Source organism: Heterocephalus glaber, unplaced genomic scaffold, assembly GCF_053883595.1.
Source record: "Heterocephalus glaber isolate CG9 unplaced genomic scaffold, H.glaber_assembly_v1.0 deba00000809, whole genome shotgun sequence".
Taxonomy (NCBI): Eukaryota; Metazoa; Chordata; class Mammalia; order Rodentia; family Bathyergidae; genus Heterocephalus; species Heterocephalus glaber.
The window spans coordinates 8,743,921-8,766,520 of record NW_028258163.1 but is presented as its reverse complement, the minus strand read 5'-3'; the positions used below and the strand labels follow the sequence as shown (position 1 = coordinate 8,766,520).

The window sequence follows — 22,600 nt, the reverse complement described above, 5'->3', positions numbered from 1 at the left end:
ATACTAAGCAACATTTACTTAGCCCTTATACGGCCAAGCACTCTCTAACTGTACATTTTTCACTTTTTCATCCACGGGATGTGGGTATAGATGGACTGGAGAAGCAGATATTCTAAATAAATGAAAAGACCAAAAGAACAGGCATGAAGGGGACTGTGTTCTCCTACAGCATAGCTTAGGTACTGGGCAGTGAAGACACAGCCACACTCAGGTCCCTGCAGGAAGTCTAGTTAGTGCAGTTCCAGCTTTCAATGAATGAAATATATGGTTTAAGATAATTAGACCCAGCTAAGCTTCACCATAGAATGCTTTCACCATGTAAACATATATAAAAAACAAAACTTTCTTCTCTCTTCTTCCAACTCCCAAATCCTGAAATTAAGCAACAACATAATATAGAATCATGAAGAGGGCAGGCAAGGTCCTTCTTAGTCTGGCCTTAATTTACCTATGCAATTAAGTTTTCTGCTTCCCACTCATTATGCTCCAGCCAATTAAGTTGCTGTTTCCCACATGTGCCCAGGTCCACTCCATTGCCTGTTCCTGTGGTGTTACATGAGTGTGTAGCACTGCTTCAGCTTCCAGAGGGTTCCCTGTGGCAACAAGAGCTCTCAGAATAGCATTAAGATTTGGAGGGGGTGAGTGGTATGCATTTTGATCTTCTGGGAGGCAATGTTCCATGTCTTTTGTGGGAGTTTGAATTTCCGTTACATGGTTTATTGGCTCAGGAATGATTTGGGAAAATAGTGCATTTTGGAGTTATTGGAATGTCATCCCCTTGCCCCAATCCCTTTGAAGGAACATATTCCTCTAGTTTATCTTGAAGAATAGGATCTTTCATTTTAATCATCCCATAGCTGCTCCCTCCCCAGCATTCTACTCTAATTCCCTCAGCATTCCTGATTGGCAGGGATCACTTCTTCACTTTTCCTTATTTGGTTCTCCTATTTTCTAACTCTGGAAGTGCACTTTTTTCTTCATGTTGTTACCATGTGGTGCATCACCCATTATTTGGGAAAGCCCTCTGAGCCATTCCACTCCTATGAGTTTATCAAGAGAAATGAAAATTTTTGCCTACACAAATAGCTGTAACAAATGTTCATAGCAGCATTAGTAAGAAAATGCCAACGGTTTTCCAAAGTGCCTTGTTTTGCGTTTTCACCAACCATGTATATGAGTCTGTTGTCAACATTGGGATTTTAGCTATTCTATCTGGACACGTAGTGATAGATCACCATGACTTTAATGACAAAAAGCACTGCGTATCTTTTCATATGTGTATTTAAAATCCATATTTAATGTTTAGTCAAGTTCTATTCATTTTTTGTCATTTTTGCATTGTCTTATCATTTAACTGATTACTTCTGCCTTTTGACAATTATAAATAAAGCTGCTGCATGTTTTGTGTGAATATAATTTTTTAATTCACTGGAGTAAATGCCTAGAAGTATAATTGCTAAGATTTTTGTAAGTCTATGTTTAACTTAATGATGAAACCGCCAAATTATCCTCCAAAGTGGCTGTATCATTTTTTAATTTCGTATACATGTATGAATATACATGAGAATATACATGATAATTCCTATTTGAAATTTGATTTTAAATGCATTGAATTTATGCATCACTTTGAGAATTGACATACTAACATTATTGAGTCTTCCAGTCTAGAACAGTGATATGATTTACCTTTATCAATTATCTTTAATTTCATTCAGAAATATTTTATAATTTTAATGTATAAATCTTATGTATCTTTTATGAAATGTATCCATAAATATTTACATTTTCCTAATATTGTATTTTAAAGGGAAATTTTCAATTGGTTGTTGGTAGCATATATGAATAAAATTTCATTTTGTATATTGACCTTCTAATCTGTGATCTTACTAATGTCAGCTATTCAAGTATATTTTTAATGGATTTATTAGGATGTTTACACAGATGACCAATCTGCAAAAAAAGCTTTATTTTTTTCTTATCTGCCTTTTATTTCCTTCTTTATTCTTTTTGGCAAGGACTTCAATAAATGTTGAAAGAAGTGGTGAGAAAAGGAATTCTCTCCTTGTCCATCATTCAAAGTCTTTCACCAATTTTTATTCTGTCTGAGTATTTCAGACACATCCTTATCGAACTGAGGAAGCCATCTTCTATTCTTAATTTGATTTGCTGAGTATTTCTATAAATAATAGGTACACATTTTTGCTAAGTGTTTCTCCTTCATTTAAGGAGATGATCATGTAATTTGTCTTCTAGTCTGGTAATCTGGTGAGTTACATGGACTGCTTTCAAATATTCAACCAATCTTGTATGGCTGGGATAAACTCTGATCAGGATGTGTTATTTCATGTCTTATCAGATAAAAATGTTAGATTATTGGGCCTGTACTCGGGCACAACTTCCTTCCTCCCTTCCTTCCTTCTTTCCTTCCTTCCTTCCTTCCTTTCTTCCTCCCTCCCTGCATCCTTCCCTCCTCACCTTCCACCCTCCTCCCTCTTTCTCTCTCTATCTTTCTTTTTTTCTTTCTATTTTTTTCTCTAAAGTCTTTGCCCATTTTTGGAATTGCATCAGTTCTGGCCTCATAAAATGAGGTGGTCATGTTTTTTTCTTTCAGTTTTTGGAAGAGGTGGTATTATTCCTCCCTTAAACATTTAGAATTCACTTGCGAAGGTATCTGGGCTTTGAGTACTATTTGTCAGAAGGTTTTAAACCATGAATTCAATTTATTTAAAGTATGCAGGATTCTTCAGATTATCTTTTCCTTCTTTAGTGAGCTTTTAAAGTTTGTGTCTTACAAGAAATTTTTTTGTATGCTTTTTGCCATTTAATTCAAAAGGAATTCAAAGAACTATATGACATTGTTAGAATGCTTTCTCTTCCCATATACATAGTACTCACAACAAAAAAAGGAATATAATAGATGTTGAACCCCCATCTCAGACATAAATAACATTTATATAGAGTAAATGAACTCACTGGGATAAAGAACATACTAACATGTTTTTAATTATCAAAAAATTAATACTTTTTCAATTATATATCAATTACGATAACATTCAGTACTAACTTAAACTAAAAAAATTCCATTTATGTCTTGTTGACAAGAATCAAAAAATGAAGCAAAAAAATTGATTACAGTATAGTAAGATTCTTTTGCTGAATGCAGTATGGCAATACACCCACAGGGAGAAAAAATTAAAATTGTTGAGTACTAAAGAATGAATGAAGGATGTCCAATTGGTGTGGTGTTTACACTGGATGTTTAGAAGAGTGATGTAACAGATTATTTTAAAACATCAATATTTATACAACATTAGAAAGTACATATTGGCAACTATTTAACTTCCCATGAAAGATGTAGACACAGATGTGAGAGAATACATGATTTTTTGCAATACTTTTGGGGAAAACAGAGCATTTGTGGAGCACTGCTTTAGAACACTTCAAGTTGAGGGGCTCTTTTCAGACTCCCCTGGGGAGAGTCGTGGGTCCCACAGCAGATGAGTGATTTGGGGTGGCCCCTTAGTTTTCGACATGCATCACACCTGGAAGGTTCTCGGGCACACCAACACTGAAAAAGCACTGCTTTAAAAAAATAGCATTTGACAATATTTTAACCATAGTTGAAGAAACAACCTCACATTTGCTGTTGGATGGAGGACAAAACTGGAACACGTGCTAGGTAAGCACTGGAACTCAGAGCAGCAGCACTTAGGAAGGAGCCCTGGCAGGGGCAGAGAAGCCTGAGGAGGCCCTAGGACTTCGCAGAACACAGCAGTGTGGGGGAGCCTAGGCAGGCCCAGGACCCTGCTCTCCAACTGTGGAGGCAACCAAGTTTCCAGCCTGAGGAAAGTCACGGGAGGGATGGACTGTCACACAGAAGTGAAGCGTGTGCACACAGTGGCAGGGTGGTAGGTCTTTCCAGATTCTGGGCTCGCCTCTTGGCAGTGGAACGTCCTGCGGCTCTGTCCAGTACGAGGCCAGCCTGCGGAGGATTCTCCTATACAGAGAAGGCCAGAGGAGGGATCTCCTCTGGCTCGCTGGGAGCCTCTCTGTAGGTCCTGTGTAGGAGGTGGAGGATTGATGAATCTGAGGCCACTCCTGAAGAGTGCTGAAAAAGTGGGCCGCTTTGCTTTTGAGAGGCACAAGATACCAGTACTTGCTAACTTTGACGCCAGCCTCTCTGAGGGATCCCCATGGAAGGCCAGTCATTGCAAACACGGGCTTCTCCTTTTCACCCTTAATCTGCGGGACATCAAATGGAATAGTCTCCCCCTTCACATTGGCAAGTGCGGCGTCTGTAATATGTTGGGCTTCGTTTCCACTTTCAGCAAACAGGGTATGACTCAAACTACTGGTCTGTCCCAGGGATAAATCCAATGGGAATCTTACTGAAGGTAGCCTCATCTGTTCTTCGAAGAACTCCAGTAACAACCTTCTATAGGGTTGCATTCCCTCCAGCAACAACGATCACATCTGTGTTTTCCATCAGCTCCAGGAGTTTCTTTGCTTGTCCCTCATAATCTGTCTTAATGACAGTCACATCCATGCCAGATAAATGTAAAATTGGGGCAGCAGTTTTTTCAAAGAGTCCTGGATTTGCCTTTGCAAGCTGCAGGATTGAGAAAGACCGTTGCTTTCTTCACTTGTGCATTGGGAGGAGTGAGTTGATTGCGAAACACCTGAGCTTCTTGACAGGCTGCTCTCCTTAGCAAGTTATCACCAGGGCGGCACTGCTGGTAACTGTAAGGCCGAGATTCAAATCTGAACCTTCTGGCTCCAGAGCCTCCTCGTCATCATTCTGCCTTACTGACCTCAAGAAATTTTTTTAAGTTGTTAAATGTATTGGCATAAAGTTGTCAAAATATTTTCTTGTTTCAATTCCTGTACTATATTTAGGTGTAACCTATCATTTCAGATATTGTTAAATTAATTTTTTTCTATAATTTTTGAATTAGTTTTGCTGTAGGTTTATCAGTTGTATTGATCTTTTCAAAGGGACAGATTTTGCTTTTATTTTCTCTTCTTTTGGTTATTTCATTAATGTCTGTACTTACTACTTTCTTTTCCTTTACTTTGGGCTCAACTTAATTTTCTTCTCCATTTTCCTAAGGTATAAGTTCAAATTGATTGGAGATCTTTTCTAAGTGATTTATGCTACTTGTGTTCCTCTAAGTTCTGTTTGCATCTCTCCCATTGGACATGTTGCATTGTCATTTTCATTCAGTTGAAAATAATTGCCATTTTCCCTTGTGTTTTTTTATTTGACTCATGTGTTATATAGAAACTTTCCACAAATTTCAAAATATGTGGGGATTTTCTTTAAATATTTCAGTTATTTGTTTTTGCTATAATTATTTTGTGGTCAAGGAACATACATTGTACAATTTCAATCATTTTGTATTTAATGAGATTGTTTTATCCTGGAATATGGGCTATCTTGGTAAATATTTGATGTTCATTTAAAATAATATGTATTCTGCCATTTGGGGGTAGAATGTCTTGCCAGTGACAATTAGTATGAGTTGATAAGCAGCGCTGGTAAAGTCTTTTTTTACTGGTCTTCTTTTCTCTCAATTATCAAGAGAAAATTTTTAAATTTTCAACTAGTTATGAATTTGCTCATTTATCTTTTCAGTACATAAACTTTTGTTTCTTATATTTTAAAGTTCTATTATTAGGTTCAGATATAATTAAGATTGCTATGCTTTATTGATACACGGACTTCTTAGTCATTGTACTATATCTATCTTTATTCCTATCATTGTTTTTACTCTGAAATCTACTTGTCTGATATTAATATAACTATACCAGCTTCATTATTATTAAATTTAACATGATATATATTTTTTCATTCTTTTACTTTCATCCTTTCTGTTTTCTATATTCGAAGTGTAAATCTTATGGACAACATATTGTTGAGTCTTAGATTTTTACTCAACTGATAATATGTTATTTAATTAGCATTTTTAAACCATTTACATTTAGTGTAATTAATATTGCTTTATGGCTGACTTAAATTGTGCTATCTCTTTGTTTTATCTTTTTTATTCCTTTTCTTTTTATTCTTTTGTTTTCTTGGCCTTGTTTTGGATCAATTAATATTTATTTTTCCATTTTATATATTGATTAATTAGCAAAAAATCTTTTTTTATTTCTCCCATTTTCACTATTGAGTAGCATTTTAAAATGTTTAACCACTTGTCCAAAATTGCATTATAATTAAGCTAAAGTGCTTAAAGTGTTTTACAGGGCCTATATGCTATGGCTTTTATTTCCTTTCTTAATCTTCTTTTCCTACTTTTCTATCACTCTCTGCCCCAGCTGAAACAGACTCACCATTGTCCTTGCTTATGCAATAATTTGTACTGATTCTGCTTTGTCTGAGTCTCTTTCCCCAAATGTCCATGTTCAGTGCTCCTCCTGAAAATGTTCACTCAAATCTCACCATTCAGTGCTGACTACCTTAGCTATACTATTTTATATTCCTGTATAATATAAAATCCTCACTTTCAATCCCTCTGACCTTGCAGTGTTACTTATAAAAATTGTATATTAGTTTTCATAGGTTTTGTGTTTATAGTTTATATTTTGTCCCTAGAGTATAAGCTATATGAGATCACGATGTTCATTCAGAGACATATCTTTGATACTTAGCAGGGCGTCTGGAATATAATAAAGGTTTAACAAATATTTTCAATGAAGTAACACATTAACAATTGGAAGAGCAGGAAGCAAATGTACTATTCACAATGATTGCAATGAGATAAAACTATGTGAAATACAAAAGCTGCTTGAGGTGATATTCTTAAAGTATTATTTAATATTCTTCAAACTCTGCTTTTGTAAAATAAGTAGAATTTAGATAAAATTATTTCATGTTGCAAAAGCCTACATCAAAGTGGTGAACTATTAGGAAACAGCAGAATAGGAGGGTTTCTATTTGTCATGATTCAAGCAGCTTTGGGAGTTTCCGCTTTCCCCTTCTCTCCTGTTATCTGACAGAGTACAAAATTCCATCATTAGGGAGTTACGTCTTTCAATTTTATATGATTCTCCCTTTTTTCCCTTAAATTCTTTTATTGGTACATTTTAGGTATACAATACGTTTACATTTATTATTGGGTGCTTGTACCTGTATATGATATATCTTGCTTTTCATTTTCCCCCCCATTACCTGCATGCTGATCAACCCCTCCAGCCTTCCCTATTTACATAGATTTTATTTCCATTTTTAAAAATTTTCTCATAATTTTTCCTTTCCATTCTTCCCTTTCCCCATCCCCTTCCACTACCCTTAACCCTTTGGGCCTTTTCCTATTTCAAAGTATCAATTATTCTTTTTTAATCCTTTTAATCCTTATTTACACTTTCAGTTTCTCACACTAGAGAAACTATTCAGTATTTACACATGTGTGTCCTGTTTATTTCATTTAAGAGTATGGCCTCAATATGCATCCATTTAGCTATAAATGACTCTAGTTTCTCATTCTTTGTGGCTGAGTAGTACTCCATTTTATTAAAAAAAAAAAAACCCACATTTTCTTTATCCAGTTTCCAGTTGATGGGCACTTGGGCTGTTTCCAAGCTTTAGCTGTTACAAACTGTGCCACTATAAACATGGGTGCACATATATCTCTGTGGTATGATTCTTTTAATTCTTTTGGGAAGATGCCCAGCAGGTGAATAGCTGGGTCAAATGGGACCTCCGATTTCCATAATGGTCACACCAGTCTGCACTCCCACCAACAATGGAGAAGGGTTCCTTTCTCTCCACACCCCCGCCAGCATTTGTTATAGGTTGATTTCTTGATAGCAGCCATTCTTTCTGGAGTGAGGTGAAATCTCAGTGTTGTTTTCCTCTGCATCTCTCCAATGACCAGTGATGTTGAACATTTTTTCACATGTTTATTTGCTGCTTTTCCTTCTTTATCTGAGAAATGTCTGTTCATTTCATATGACCATTTTTGAATTGGGTCTTTGGATTTGGGGTGTCTGATTTTTTTCAGTTCTTTATATATTCTAGATAGTAGTCCTTTGTCTGAGGTACAGCTGCTAAAATTTTTTTCCCACATTATAGGTTGTCTGTTAGCTCTGTTGGTGGTTTCTCCTGCAGTGCAGAAGCTTTTTAATAAGATGAAATCCCAGCTGTTGATTCTTTCTGCTAGTTCCTGTGCTATTGAGGTTTTGTTCATAGTCTTTTCCTATACCAATGCCTTCAAGAGTTCTACCTAACTTATCTTCCAGAAAGTTTAGTGTTTCTGTCTTAATATTTAGATTTTTAATCCACTTCAATCTTAGTTTAGTGCATAGTGATAGGGATGGGTCTAGTTTTAATCTCTGACAGGTTGAAATCCAGTTTTTCCAATACCATTTATTAAATAAGCTATCTTTCCTGCAATGAGGGTGGTTGGCTCCTTTGTCAAAGGTGAGGTGGCTGAATATGTCTGAAGTTGTTTCTGCATCTTCTAATCTATTCCACTGATACTCGGGTCTGTTTCTTTGCCAGTACCATGCTGTTTTTATCACAGTAGGTTCAAGTTGGGTATTATGATTCCTCCAGCCATGTTTCTGTTGCCTAGAATTGCTTTTGCTATTCTAGGTCTCTTCTGGTTCCAAATGAATTTTTGGATTGTTTTCTCTAGTTCTGTGAAGTATATTGTTGGAATTTCAATCGGCATTGCATTGAAACTATATAGTGGTTTTGGAAGTATGGTCATTTTCTCTATATTTGTTCTTCCTATGCAGCAACAAGGGATGTCTTTCCATTTTCTTATATCCTCCTCAATCTCCTTTTTGAGGGTGCTATAGTTTTCAGTGTAGAGGTCTTTTGCTTCCTTTGTTAGATTGATTCCTAGATATTTCATTTTTTGGATGCTATTGTAAAAGGAATTGTTTCCCCAATTTCTCTCTCAGTGAGTCTGCTATTTGTGTATAAGAAGGCTATTGTTTTTTCAGTGTTGACCTTATATCCAGCTACTGTACTGAATCTGTCAATTAAGTCTAGAAGTCTTCTGGTGGAGTTTTTTTGGGTCTTCTATATAAAGTATCATATCATCAGCAGATAATGACAGTTTAACTTCTTCCTTTCCTATCTTTATTCCTTTTATTTCTTTCCCTTTTCTAATTGCTGTGGCTAATGTTTCCAGAACTATATTAAACAGGAGTGGTGATAGTGGGCATCCTTGTCTTGTTCTTGATTTTAGCATGAAAGTTTTGAGTTTTTGACCATTTAGTATGATGTTGCCTGTTGGTTTTTCAAAGATAGCCTTAATCAAGTTGAGATAAAGACCTTCTATTCCAGTTTTCTGTATGGTTATCATGAATGGGTGTTGGATTTTATTGAATGACTTTTCTGCATGTATTGAGATAATCATATGGTTTTTGTCCTTGACTCTGTTAATATAGCATATTACATTTATTGATTTATGAATATTGAACCATCCTTGCATCCCTGGGATAAATCCAACTTGGTCAGGGTGTATGATCTTCTTGATGAACCTCTGTATTCTGTTTGCCAGTACCTTGTTGAGAATTTTTGAATCTATGTTCATTAGGGAGATTGGCCTGTAGTTCTCTCTTTTGGTTGGGTGTTTCCCTGGTTTTGGAATCAAAGTAACACTTGCTTTTAGAAATGAATTTGGAAGTATTGCTTCCCTTTCAATTTTCTTGATGAGTTTAAAGAGTAATGGTGATAGTTCTTCTTTAAATGTGTTGTAGAATTCAGCAGTGAAGCCATCAGGACCTGGGCTTTTCTTTGTTGGTAAATATTTTATTACATTTTCAATTTCACTCACTGTAATTGGGGTGTTTAGAATTTCTATATCTTCTTCATGTAACTTTGGCAATTCATATGTATCTAGGAATCTGTCCATTTCTTCTGTGTTTTCCATTTTATTAGAGTACAGGTTCTTGAAGTAGATATTGATAATCCCCTGGATTTCTGCTGGGTCTGTTGTGACTTCACCTTTTTCGTTCTTTTTTTCTTTTTTTTTTTTTTCTGTTACCAGGGATTGAACTCGGGTCCTTGCACTTGCGCAGTAGGCGGTGAAACCACTGAGCTAAACCCCTGGCCCAAACTTTTTCATTCTTAATTGCATGGATTTGAGCCTTTTCTTTCCTTTTTTTGATAAGGTTGGTAATGGTTTATCAATTTTATTTATTCTTTCAAAAAACCAACTCTTTGATTCATTAATTTTTTTATCATTCTCTTAGTCTCCATTGCATTAATTTCTGCTCTGATCTTTGTAATTTCCTCTCTTGTGTGAGCTTTGGGTTTGTTATTCTCTTCTTTTTGTAGGAGCTGATTCTGCCTTTTTTTTTGTCTTTAGCCATTGATACTAAAATTTGAATATACCTGAAAGGAGATGGAGTGTACTTTAATGCTTTAACAGAAATTTACACATAGGAATTAATTCACTGACATCATGTGTAAAAAGCAACCAGTTCAGAGAATGAGACTTGTGTACTGAAAAACAGGGCTTTCCTATGAGTAACTTGACCAGCTTCATAATCTATCCAGTGCCATGTTCTAAATTAGTCATTTGTGTGTATACAGTTGTGCATCCTGATGTTGTGCAATCCCTCAGAGAAATTTTGAAGGCTGATTCCTTTTTGGAATACTAAAAACCAGATCCTTGTAAATACTAATATTCTACATAATTCATTATTCTAGATGTCATCTTTGACAGATGAGTTTAAATTTTTAAAAGAATATAAACATAGATTGTGGCTTTCATAAATTCTGAAAAATTAGTTAAACACTCTGAGGCTTTTCTTTTAAAAATTAAGATGGACTTTGTTTTTATTTATTTATTTACATATTTATTTGTACATTTTAGGTGTACAATACATTTACATTTATCATTGGGTGTTTGTACCTGAACATGATGCATCTTACTTCCTATTTTTTCCCCCATTACCTGTGCACCCTTAACCCCCTCCACCCTTCCCTATTTACATAGACTTTATTTCCATTATTTTTTTCTTTCTCATAATTTTTCCTTTCCCTTCTTCCCTTTCCCTTTCCCCTCCTGCCGCTCCTACACCTTTGGACCTTTTCCTATTTCAAATGATCAATTATTCATTTTAATCATTTTCACCCTTATTTACACTTTCAGTTTCTCACACTAGAGAAACTATTCAGTATTCACACATGTGTGTCCTATTTGTTTGATAGGCAATGGCAGAAAAGGGTTGAATACTTTTTCTAGTTCACAAGGCAATGAATCCTCTGAACCAGTGCTCCTCACTAGTCCATTAATTTCTTATTTGTAAAAAGAGAAACTAGATGCAATGAGTTCCAATATTTAGCAACTATATCCTCTCTGGGAGAGAAAACATGTGAGAGCAGGTGAGATTTGGTGAATCAGAAGTCAGATTTGTCTATGTGGTTCATTCAGGGCTCTGGGGATATGCATGAATCTTTTATTTTGTAAATTGAACTGAAAGTAAAATTTTGCTAGCCTCTCATATGACTGTGGTTATCAAGGAATGGTTACTAGGTAAAGGGTTTAATGGATCAAAAATGGTAGAAGTGTGCTATATCCATGCACAAGTCCTCCAAAACAAATGTAACTATGATGTATTGAAAAAATACACATAAAAATATTGGTATAAATGAATGAATGGTCAAAAGAAAACATTTCCAAAAAATTGAATTTTTCAAAAGGATATATTTGAAAGATGCGAAAAAGTATGAATACTGAGGCATAGGAGTAATTTCTTGAAAACCAAATTCAATTACTTTTCTAATGAAATACTCTGTCATTTCTATTAGTTTCTTTCATTTCTTCCCGTGTTTTTCAAGGGCTTCTCTGAACTTTGCTTGTTTTGAGTGCCTCCTTATACTTTAAGGGTCTTTAGAAATTCACTATTTAATAAAAATTTATTAGTACATGTTTGCGATACATAAATGTTTACATTCCTGTGGGGAGTTGGTCCATGTACATAACACATCTTAATTCCCTTTTCCATTCCCTTTCTCTCTTCTCCCTCCCCCTTTTCCATCTCTTGGTCCCTTTCCCATTTGAGAAAGATCTGTCTCCTTACTTCTTATTATCTCTTTTATATTTTGCTCTTTATTTGTAATTTGGGTTTCTCACTTAAGAGAAACCAATCAACATTTAAGCTTGTGTGTCTGATTTATTTCACTTAACAATATGATTTCAATTTGTATCCATTTGCCAACAAATGATTCTCTTTTATCTTTCTTTATGGCAAAGTAGCACTCCATTCTTTACCCACTTGTCTGTTGATGGACATATAGGCTGCTTCCAAGATCTAGGTATTATGAATTGTGCTGCTATAAACATGGCCATGCATGTATCACTGTAATATGATGTATTTAACTCTTTCAGGAAGATATGTAAATATCTTCAGAAAACTGCAAGAGACCTTCAGAAGTAGGCTAACTGACATCTCTTTGAAAGCAACATGGGGATTTTTGTACATGGGGTGTTCACTTCTGCTTTGCATGGTAAGAGAAAATCACTTAGAATTAGTGTTTTTTCTGCTTCATATTCTGACACTGGCTTTATTTAATGGTTGACTCTCGCAGGAAAATGAAAAGCTGGTAATATGCCTATCTATGATTTAGTCATTATAGATTCTGAATTCAGGTTAATTACAGGTCAATGTTCTATTTAAATCTATAATAATTTTATGACTTCTTTTTAGCCACAGAGCCTCAGTAACTTAGCATTTGGCATTTAGGTGATAATAATAGCTGACATTTATCAAATAGGGCCTATCAAGTAAGGATCATACCACCTACTATTTAAAAAGTATACTTTTAATTTTAGAATAGCTTTAGTATGAAAAGATTCATATAAGACACAATTCTCTTATACCAAGTACTCAGTATCTAATGTTATTAATAAATAATATTATGGCATATTTGGTACATGTACATTAACATGGTATATTTTTATCAATATTACTGAACCAACATTGATACATTATTAACAAATATTCATAATTTATTGAGATTTCCTTAGTTTTTTTTTTCTTTTTACCTATTGTCCTTTTCTATTCCAGGATCCTATCCTGAATAACACATTATATATTTTTCATTAAGTTTATTGGTACATTTTAGGTAGACAATACAGTTACATTCATCATTGGGATCTTGTACCTTTACATGATGTATGTTGGTTCTCATTTTTTCCCCATTACCCTGCCCTCCTTTCAACCCCTCCACACCTCCCTATTTATAGAGACTTTGTTTCCATTTTTTCCTTTTCTCTTATTTTTTCCTTTCCCTTCTTTCCTTTCCCCTACTCTTCCCACTTTCTATTCCCCCTTAGACCTTTTCTTCCTATTTCACGTTATTAATTATATATTTTGATCCTTATTTACACTTTTAATTTCTCATACCAGAGAAACTATTCAGTATTTACACGTGTGTGTCCTATTTATTTTATTTAAGAGTGTGGCCTCAGTGTGCATCTATTTATCTATAATAGTCACCAGTTTCTTCTTCTTTATGGTTGAGTAGTATTCCATTTTATAAAAAAGAAGCCACATCTTCTTTATTCAGTCTCCAACTGATAGGAAATTGGGCTGTTTACAAGCTTGGCTATTACAAACTGTGCCACTATAAACATGGATGCATATATATTGCTGTGGTATGATTTTTTAAATTCTTTTGGGAAGATAATGAGCAGATGAATAGCTGGGTGAAATGAGACCTCTAATCCTAGTTTTTTGAGGTATCTCCATACTGATTTCCACAGGGGTTGCACCAGTCTGCACTCTCACCAACAGTGGAGAAGTGTTCCTTTCTCCCCACAGCCCCACCAACATTTGTTATTGGTTGATTTCTTGAGAGCAGCCATTCTTTCTGGAGTGAGGTGGAATCTCAGTGTTGTTTTCATCTACATCTTTTGAATGACCAGTGATGTTGAACATTTTTTCATATGTAATAACAAATTATATTTAAGAGTTATGTTTCCTTAGGTTCCTCTTGGTTGTGACAGTTTCTTAGACTTTACTTTTGATGATCTTGATAGTTTTAAAGGAGTACTGGTATTTCTTAAATGTACCCTATCAGTATTTTTCTGAATGTTTTCTCATAAAATGACTGGAAATCATTTTTAATCTTGATCACCTGAAGAGGTAGTACATGGCAGATCTCTCAGCTATGAATTCGCTATTTTCTGTCCCCTTATATGCTGTGTTCTGTGGAAGAAATTTCCTATATGCAGCCCTCTCTAAGAAGTTCTACCTCACTGAGGGTGTAGCATCTACATAAGTTATTTAGAATTCTTCTATATGGGGATTTGTCTGTTTTCCATAATTTACTTATTCGATCATTTACTTACATCAGTATGGAGTCATGGATATTTGTTTCATACTTTGGCTTATAATCCAGTACTATTTTATTTCTCTTTTTTGTTCAAATAGTCCAGTTTTGAGTACTAGAAACTCTTCAAGCTGACTTTCATGTTCCTTCAACATGCCCTGGAATAGGTGCATGCATGTGTGTGTAATATTTTCTCTTTTGGCACTACAAGGTGATTCACACCTTTGTATTTTCTGCCCCAGTTCTAGGCTTGTCAGTGCCACTTGGCTCCTCCTGATTCATTTTATTGTAGAATTATAAACCAAGATCTGGGTACCAGGTGGGCTCACCTGGGTACCAGGTGTTACTGTCTTGTCCCTTTCAGCTCTGAGGGTCCTGTGAGTTGTGACATTTCTAATGTAACTATCAATACCTGCAATAGAACAAACATGAATTCATATCGATGTCTCCTATTTTAATCCATTATATCATAGGCCATTTTGGCTTCAATCTCATTTATGTTTGTAACTTCCTCTTCTGCAATGAGAAATGTGATTTCCAACATCTGCCATCTGTTATTTAATTTTTAAATTCCAGTATACATGGATAGTGGTTGCATAATTGTTAGCTCAAACCAGCATGGAGAACAATGTAATCAACCAGAGTCAGTACTGATGTACAATTTCTGAAGTTTTCAGTTTTGAAAATCCTGTTCTTTTCAAAAGTTGTATAGGTAAACACACCCTTCACACACTTCCTCCAATGAGGTCTTGTCACATTGTGCATTCCACCTTGGGAACCTCTAACATCATAAATGATTTTTAAAAAATTTTTATCATTAAGGCTTACTTTTGAGCTATGGTATCTTTGATTTTTGACTAATACATCATATCATCTATTCACCATTATAGTATATAGAACAGTTTGCCTGCCCTAAAAATTACTTTGAATCTCTACTGACTCAATTGATCTATTTACTATTTCTATAGTCTTACATTTCATGAACATCATATAATTAGGATAATAAATCAGGTAACTTTTTCACACTGACTTCTTTTACTTACCAATGACCTAAATATTCTTCCTCTGAAAGATTCTGTATCTTGCAGCTCCTTAGCTGTGATCCACTCTTCTTATATACTAGCAGGAGCTCTGTTGTATGGGGGTCAGTATAAAGGAAAGAGGTGTTTCATAATATGATGGTTCCTCTGGACTATGACCTTCAAAAATATTTCTCTAGAATAGAATTTCCTTCCTCCTTCCCCATTACTTTTCTCTTCCCTGGCTACAGCATTTCCAATGTATTTCTTTGAAGTCCTTATCCTGTAGATTTGTTTTATAACCTCAGATGTGACAGGAAGTCTTTTCAGAACTAATGTGGGAGGAATGTGTTACAAGACAGCAACCGAGATAAGGTTCAGGCAAAGTCTTCTCTCCAGAAGAATAGGCATAGTTTTATTGGGCAATGATTTCTCTTTCCTGACCCTTTGTGAGAGTCAGAGCCATAACTAGGGGATCTTTCTTTTAGTTTCATGACAACCTTGGGATTACTGGATGTAAAACCCATGAGGATGTGAAGGCCTTCTTAAGACTATAGCTCCCAGAATTTTCTCATTCTCCTGTTAGACTGGACTCAGCCACCAACAGTTATCATTGTCTTCATATAGGTCTCCCTACTATTTGATGGCTCTAACCACACTTGATGCAGTTAAATGCATCCCTCTAGATGTGCCTGGGAACTCATTTGCCATGTGATCCCAGTTTTCTAATGGGGCCCTTTAAAGTTGTTTATTTTTGATTTATATAGCTTTTTTTCATAAGAATAGGAATGACAGTTTATAAGCTGCCTTCATGTTAGAGCTGAAGTCTTACATGCCAGGCTCTTTCCATGCATTGTTTGATGTAATTTTTACAACAAGCCAATTAGTTACTATTATTGCTTTCATTTTATATATGAGAAAATTGATTGACATATTGAATCTTAAATTGGGTAAAGGAAATAAAAGCTAAGAATGTCATACTTTGCAAATTAAAGGAAAACAAAGCATCTCAGGCAAATGCAACTTTTCCCAGTGTTGCCTGTATCTGGTATTGCCCAAACATATTAGGTCATCAGCTAATAGTAGATGGCCTGTTGAACACTTCTGACCCTAGTCTCCTGTGAGTTTCAGCTATCTCCATGCTGGCCATTCACATTCCATCAGCCTAAACCTTACAACTCCACACAGTTCCCCACCTGAGCCCTCCAAATGAATTGGAAATTTGGTGGAAGTTTCATATTTATTACTTTATGAGGTAATCTGTCGCATAAGTGGACATAAGACCACAATGCATAGGCTCAACACTGTCATCTATAGAAGACAGGTACTAGATTTGGATCCTGAGCCCTCTAGCTGTGTGACTATAGGATACAAACAGCCTCTCTCTCACCCTTAGTTTCTTCACCCATTGAATAAACCCATAACTGATATCTCCTGGGATTGGTGCGGGAATTAACAGGATAAAACTGTGAAGGGCTTGGCAACTGTTGTGCCTCTTTCTTTTTTGTTAGGGCAGGCATCTAACCTCCCCAGTGGGAACTAGGAGGAAAAATTTCCATTCAGGAGTTGGGCCTGTTTGGGGAGAAGAGGAAGAGACAGGAATGAAAGAAGATTGAAGATGCGTTATGTACATGTACCAACTCCCCACATGAATGTGATCATTATGTACTGCAAACACATCCTAATAAAAATTTTAATAAAAGAATCAATGTCCACTGGAATGAAAAGCAAGTTCTTTTCTAGCAGAGAATGTTATATTAGTAGATTACTTTTTATTTATTTTTGTATAATATATTTGGATAAATTTATAAGTGGTCAATTAACATTATATCTTAATTTTTATGCTATTGTCTCTATATTGCCTCAAGATTGGATTACACAAAAAACTCAGATGTGATGAAGACTTTCTAGTAATCTCAAATAATGAAATGTCTTGAAACATGGATCAACATGGATCCATAATCCAGAACTTTATAGTTGGTTGTATTTCAATAAGCTTCAGAATCATTCTTAATGTATGGGATTGCCAATTTTTCAACATTTGAATATATACTTTTCACTCTATCAGTGGCAATACAAAAGTATCATGATCATAGAATAAAATCAAACTGTTACCATTTCTGTTCATTCATATCTGTAAGTATACAGCAGTTGAAGGATAGATGGAAGAAGTTAAGTGATGTTCTCAGAGATTCCCTATGATGTGCAAGATAAAAGAGAACCATTAAATTGTATATCTTATTTATGGGGAAACAGAAGTAGGCCCTATGGATTGTCAAATATTGTGTGAAATATAACTGAGCCTGCCAATGCATTTTTGCTAATCATTCTATTGTTTGTCTGAGCCTCAGCAGTAAGATAGTTTGCTCAGTAGTGGCTCAGTGGTTTATTTGTTTTCATGGAAGTTGGGTGACAGTTTTCATAATTAACATTTAAATTATGTTAATAAGTTGCTCCCACACTCTCTTTAGACAAGGCCTTTGGTCACACAACACTTAACTCTGGCATTATGCCAAATCTAGGAAGGTTCATGTAAAGTCAACAGCATTGAAGAACCTGAAAGAAAACAGAAAAATAGAGGTGTCGTGTGGAGTTCAGTTGATCAAAGTGATGATACTCACTGCCAGTTCTCTGAAGGGAGACAGTTGACGTCTAGATAGGCAAGGATGTGATTTTTGGCCTAGAAATCCAACATCCATAGTGGTTTTGGATGGATCCCTTAAGTACAGTTTCTGAAGTATGCTTGTAGGAAATGTGGTATAGACCACACTCTGCAGGTATGGTCGGTCATCAGATGTAGTCACCGTGACATAGTTTCTGTGGCTAATCCCTGCAAATCAACTGCGTACAGCCAGGGACACTTTAAATTTACAAATTAGAGTATCATTAAAAAGAAGGTGTTATACCTTAGAAAAACAAACACATTTAGAAATGCAACCAGAAGAAAAAACAATATAAAATACAGTCCTAAAGTAGATAAATATTGAACATTCTTTGCTACAGCAATTCTTAATCTAAGATTTATGCTGGGCACTGGGAAGAAAGGGGGAAGTTTTCACAAATCTCTTTAAGTTATTTGCAAATTTGGTCACATAAGTCCATTTTTATGAGAACACAGACAAATCATTTTATCAGATTCTTTAGGCTCTTTATTAAGCAAAAAACTAAGATTTTAAAAACAGTGACTTAATTATATCTTTGAGCAGATACTATAAGATGTGTTTATATCACTTACACTGTAAAACAGCTGAAATATTACTTTAGATGTAGACAAAACCGGGTTTGAACTCCAGCTTTGATTCAAGTGGCGTTGGGTAGAGTTATTCTTTATAAAACAGGTATGCATAATGATGTGTACATTTCTAAGTTACTAATATTTTAGTTAACAAACATAAATGTAATTCTATGTCTGACATATAATGGGTCTTCAAGAAATATTATTTCCAAAATAAGACACACATGAATAAATACCGAATAGTTTCTCTGGTGTGAGAAACTGAAAGTGTAAATAAGGACTAAATGTATAATAGGTAATGTGAAATAGGAAGAAAAGGGGCAAAGGGGAAGGAAGTGGGAGGGCTAGGGGAAAGGATAGAAGGGAGTGGGATTAATATGAGAAAATGGAAAAATAGGAACAAAATCTTTGTAAATAGGGAGGAATGGAGGGGTTGAAGGGAGGGCTGGGCAAGGGTGAAAAATAAGAACCAAGAGAGACTATGTAAAGGTGCAAATTTCCAATGATGAATGTCATTATATTGTATACCTAAAATGTACCAATGATTAGAATGAAAAATCGATAATGTAAAATAGGAAGAAAAGGTCCAATGGGATAAGGGTAGTGGGAGGGACAGGGGAAAGAAAAGAAGGGAAAGGAAAAATGCTGAGAAATGGAAAAAATGGAAATAAAGTCTTTGTAAATAGGGAAGGGTGGAGGGCATGAAGGGAGGGCTAGGAATGGGGAAAAAATAAGAACCAAGATGCATTATGTAAAGGTACAATTCCCAATGAGAAATGTAATTGTGTTCTATACCTACAATGTACCAATAAAAATGCAGAGAGCCAGAAAAAAAAAGAAATATTATTTCCATGGCAGGATTCAAGGGTTGTTATGATGTCCCTACTTTATTTAAAAGGCTTAAATTAGTTACTTTTCCATCACTGAGATAAAATGTCTGACACTTGCAACTTAAAGAAGGAGAGGTTTCTTTGGCTCATAGTTTCAGAGGATTCCGACGAATGGTCAGCTGGCTCCATGGCAAAAGGACATGACAGAGGACAGCTGCTTATGCCATGGCAGTCAGGGAACAGGAAGGTAAGGCAGGAGCTGAGGACACGATTATATCCATTCAGGTCATATCCACTGAGGAGTATAGACCCTGCACTTTCCAAAATACCACCTCTACACACATGAGGCTTTGGGGGGATATATTAGATCTAAACCATAACAGGGCTTCTTATAAAATATGAAGCAACTTGTGTAATAGTACATGTATGTATCACTAAGTTTGAGTCCCATAATACATGCTGTTCTGATCAGAAAGTCAGTCTTCACAAATGGCCAGATGAGATCTTATCAGCAGGATCACACTCTAAATTTGCCTGCTATTAGTGGTTTTGGTTGTATTATATCTGATTAGCACCAGATGTTAGAGAAAGCTAAAAATTAGTTTTCATTGGTGAAATTAGTGGTTTATTAGTTAGCAAAATGGACTTTAGAAGTATGTATTGGCTGGTGAGATGAGTGGTATTTTCAGTATGTGGAATGGATAGGATATTTTAGAAAAACGTCCCACTCTTCCCTAAATAGTAATTAAGAATCAAGCAGGCACTTTGTAGTCTCCAGCTCTATCCTATATCTATCCATTGTACAATTTCAGGGCCATGAAATCCTGGTTCAGAAATTGATATCACAAGCATACCTAAAAGATCGAGAATTAGGATTTCAATGAACTTATAGGTTGCACAAATTGTTCTGTACCTACTTGTTACTAAAATGTGTCAGCATATTAGGGATAATTTGGCTAGACATGTGCTCTCATCATTTTATCTATTAAAAAGCTCTTAATAGATGTGTTCAGATTGTCTTGGGCCAGCATGCAATAAGAGTCAAACTAAAGTCTTTAGTCTGAACAAAGGAGAAAGGACAGGGAAAAACAGGTCCATTGGGTAGGGGAAGGAAGGAGGGCACAGCTAACTGAAGTCAAAGAAATGAAAGACCTCAAATGAAGGGAAAGAGGAGTCAGAAGAACGAATAAATCTGAAATGACAGGAGAAAAGAAATAGGTAAGAACAAGAAACTAGGGTCATTTATAGCTAAATGGATACATATTGAGGCCATACTCTTAAGTGAAATAAATAGGACACACATGTGTAAATACCAAATAGTTTCTCTAGTGTGAGAAACTGAGAATGTAAATAAGGACTAATAATTGATACTCTGAAATAGGAAAAGGTCGAAAGGGGTAGGGGTGGTGGGAGGAGATGGGGAAAGCAAAGAATGGAAAGGAAAAATTATGAGAAAAAAATGGAAATGAAGTATGTAAATAGGGAAGGGTGGAGGGGTGAAGGGCACACAGGTAATGGGGGAAAAAATAAGAACCAAAATGCATCATGTACAGGTACAAGCACCCAATGATAAATATAAACATATGGTATACCTAAAATGTACCAATAAAAGAATTTAAGCAAAAAAAAAGAAAGTAAGTGCTCGATTATAACAATAAATTCACATCATATATATGCTTTAAAAAAAGAAATAAGTAAGAAGACTTTGAAAAAATCTTTGATTATCTAAGATAAATATTTGCCTCAACCAGGGATAAGTATACAATTTTTATTTGGGTTGTATCCACCTTTAAATATCCGTGGTAGAGGTAAGTGAGGCAAAGGAGAGATAAGGACAGCTATTGGAAGGAGGATTCTCTAAATGGATGTATTACACTAATCCATGCTGTTTCATGTTACTCTTTTTAATTATCCTTGAAAAATTACTTATTTTGAGGATGTGGACCAACTGAAACTCTCACACTACTAGTTGAAGTATATAATGGTAAAATTATTTTGGAAAACCGCGTGACCATTTTCTATAAAATTAAATGTACTTAATATATGACTCAACAATCTTACTTCTAGCCATTTATCTAAGAGAATTAAAAGCATGGATCCACCTAAAGACATGTAAATGAATGTTTACAGCAGCTAAATTCATAGTAATCCCAAATGGACAAACCAAAATAGCCATCAGTTGGTGAATGTAGGTATAAATTCTGGAACATACACACAGAGGAATACTACCAACAGTAAAGAGATCAAACTACCGATGTCTGATATATTATTTGATTAAATACTATAATATGTTATTGTATTGTCAAGTTTGTTTCTTTGTGGGCAGCAGGGATAGTAGAATTAGGGAAAGAGGACGTGCAGAGGAAGATCATAACTGGAAAGGGTTTCAGGTGTAGATCAGGTTGGTAGAAATGGTGGCCTTAGTTTGGAAGTTGTACTGGAAAGTCTCCCAAGATGCCACAGAGGATGCCACTGCATTCATAAAAGTAACTGTATCGTATACCTAAAATGTACCAATAAACTTCATGAAAAAAGTGTCAAATTTTGGTAATTCAAATGATATACAAATAAGGGATTCTCCCACGGATACTGGCCCTCAAGAATTGCAAATTCAGCAGTATTTATAATTTTTTTCACTAGCTTCTTTCCATTTCATAAAATAACACTAGCTGCTTTCTCAGAAAATAACTGAAGTGAAGACCATCTAAAATAGAAGTTGCCATTTCAAATTTTAGCAAAGCAATGGAATTTCCTTTGTAAACTCAGCCTTCTGTACATAAAACTAAGAAAAAAACCCCAAAGAAAATAGGTTCTTTTTGGGATTTGTAAAGGAACTCTTAAACTTGTATGAATCTTTTTGTACATATAGGAGTCTATTGGGAGAAATACTATACCCAAGAGCTTGGGAGCTGAACTTTATAAACAGCTAGTAATCAGTGGAAAGGTTTTCTATTTAGGATTTATTCATATTGCCAAGACATTAAAAGAAAGCCATTTGTTTCTTTGTCTATAAGCCATTATGACAGTAAACAATGCGTGTGTCTCAATAATCCACAACAAAATTGAACAGGAGAATTTTGTTTAACAACAGTTATTGGTGGTTTCTTCATTATCTAGTTATGACTTTATTCCTAGTGAAAATTCACTATAACTGCATCACCTTCCTGCATTTCCCTCCTTCCTGAAGGCAGAGAAGGGTACAGAGAATTGCAGA

At 35.3% G+C, this 22,600-nt stretch overlaps 1 pseudogene; it reads right to left on the bottom strand.

The window, feature by feature from the left end:
* Window positions 1–3,786: 3,786 nt before the first annotated feature.
* On the bottom strand, window positions 3,787–4,712 carry LOC101710397 (acylglycerol kinase, mitochondrial pseudogene; annotated as a pseudogene).
* Window positions 4,713–22,600: the final 17,888 nt, after the last annotated feature.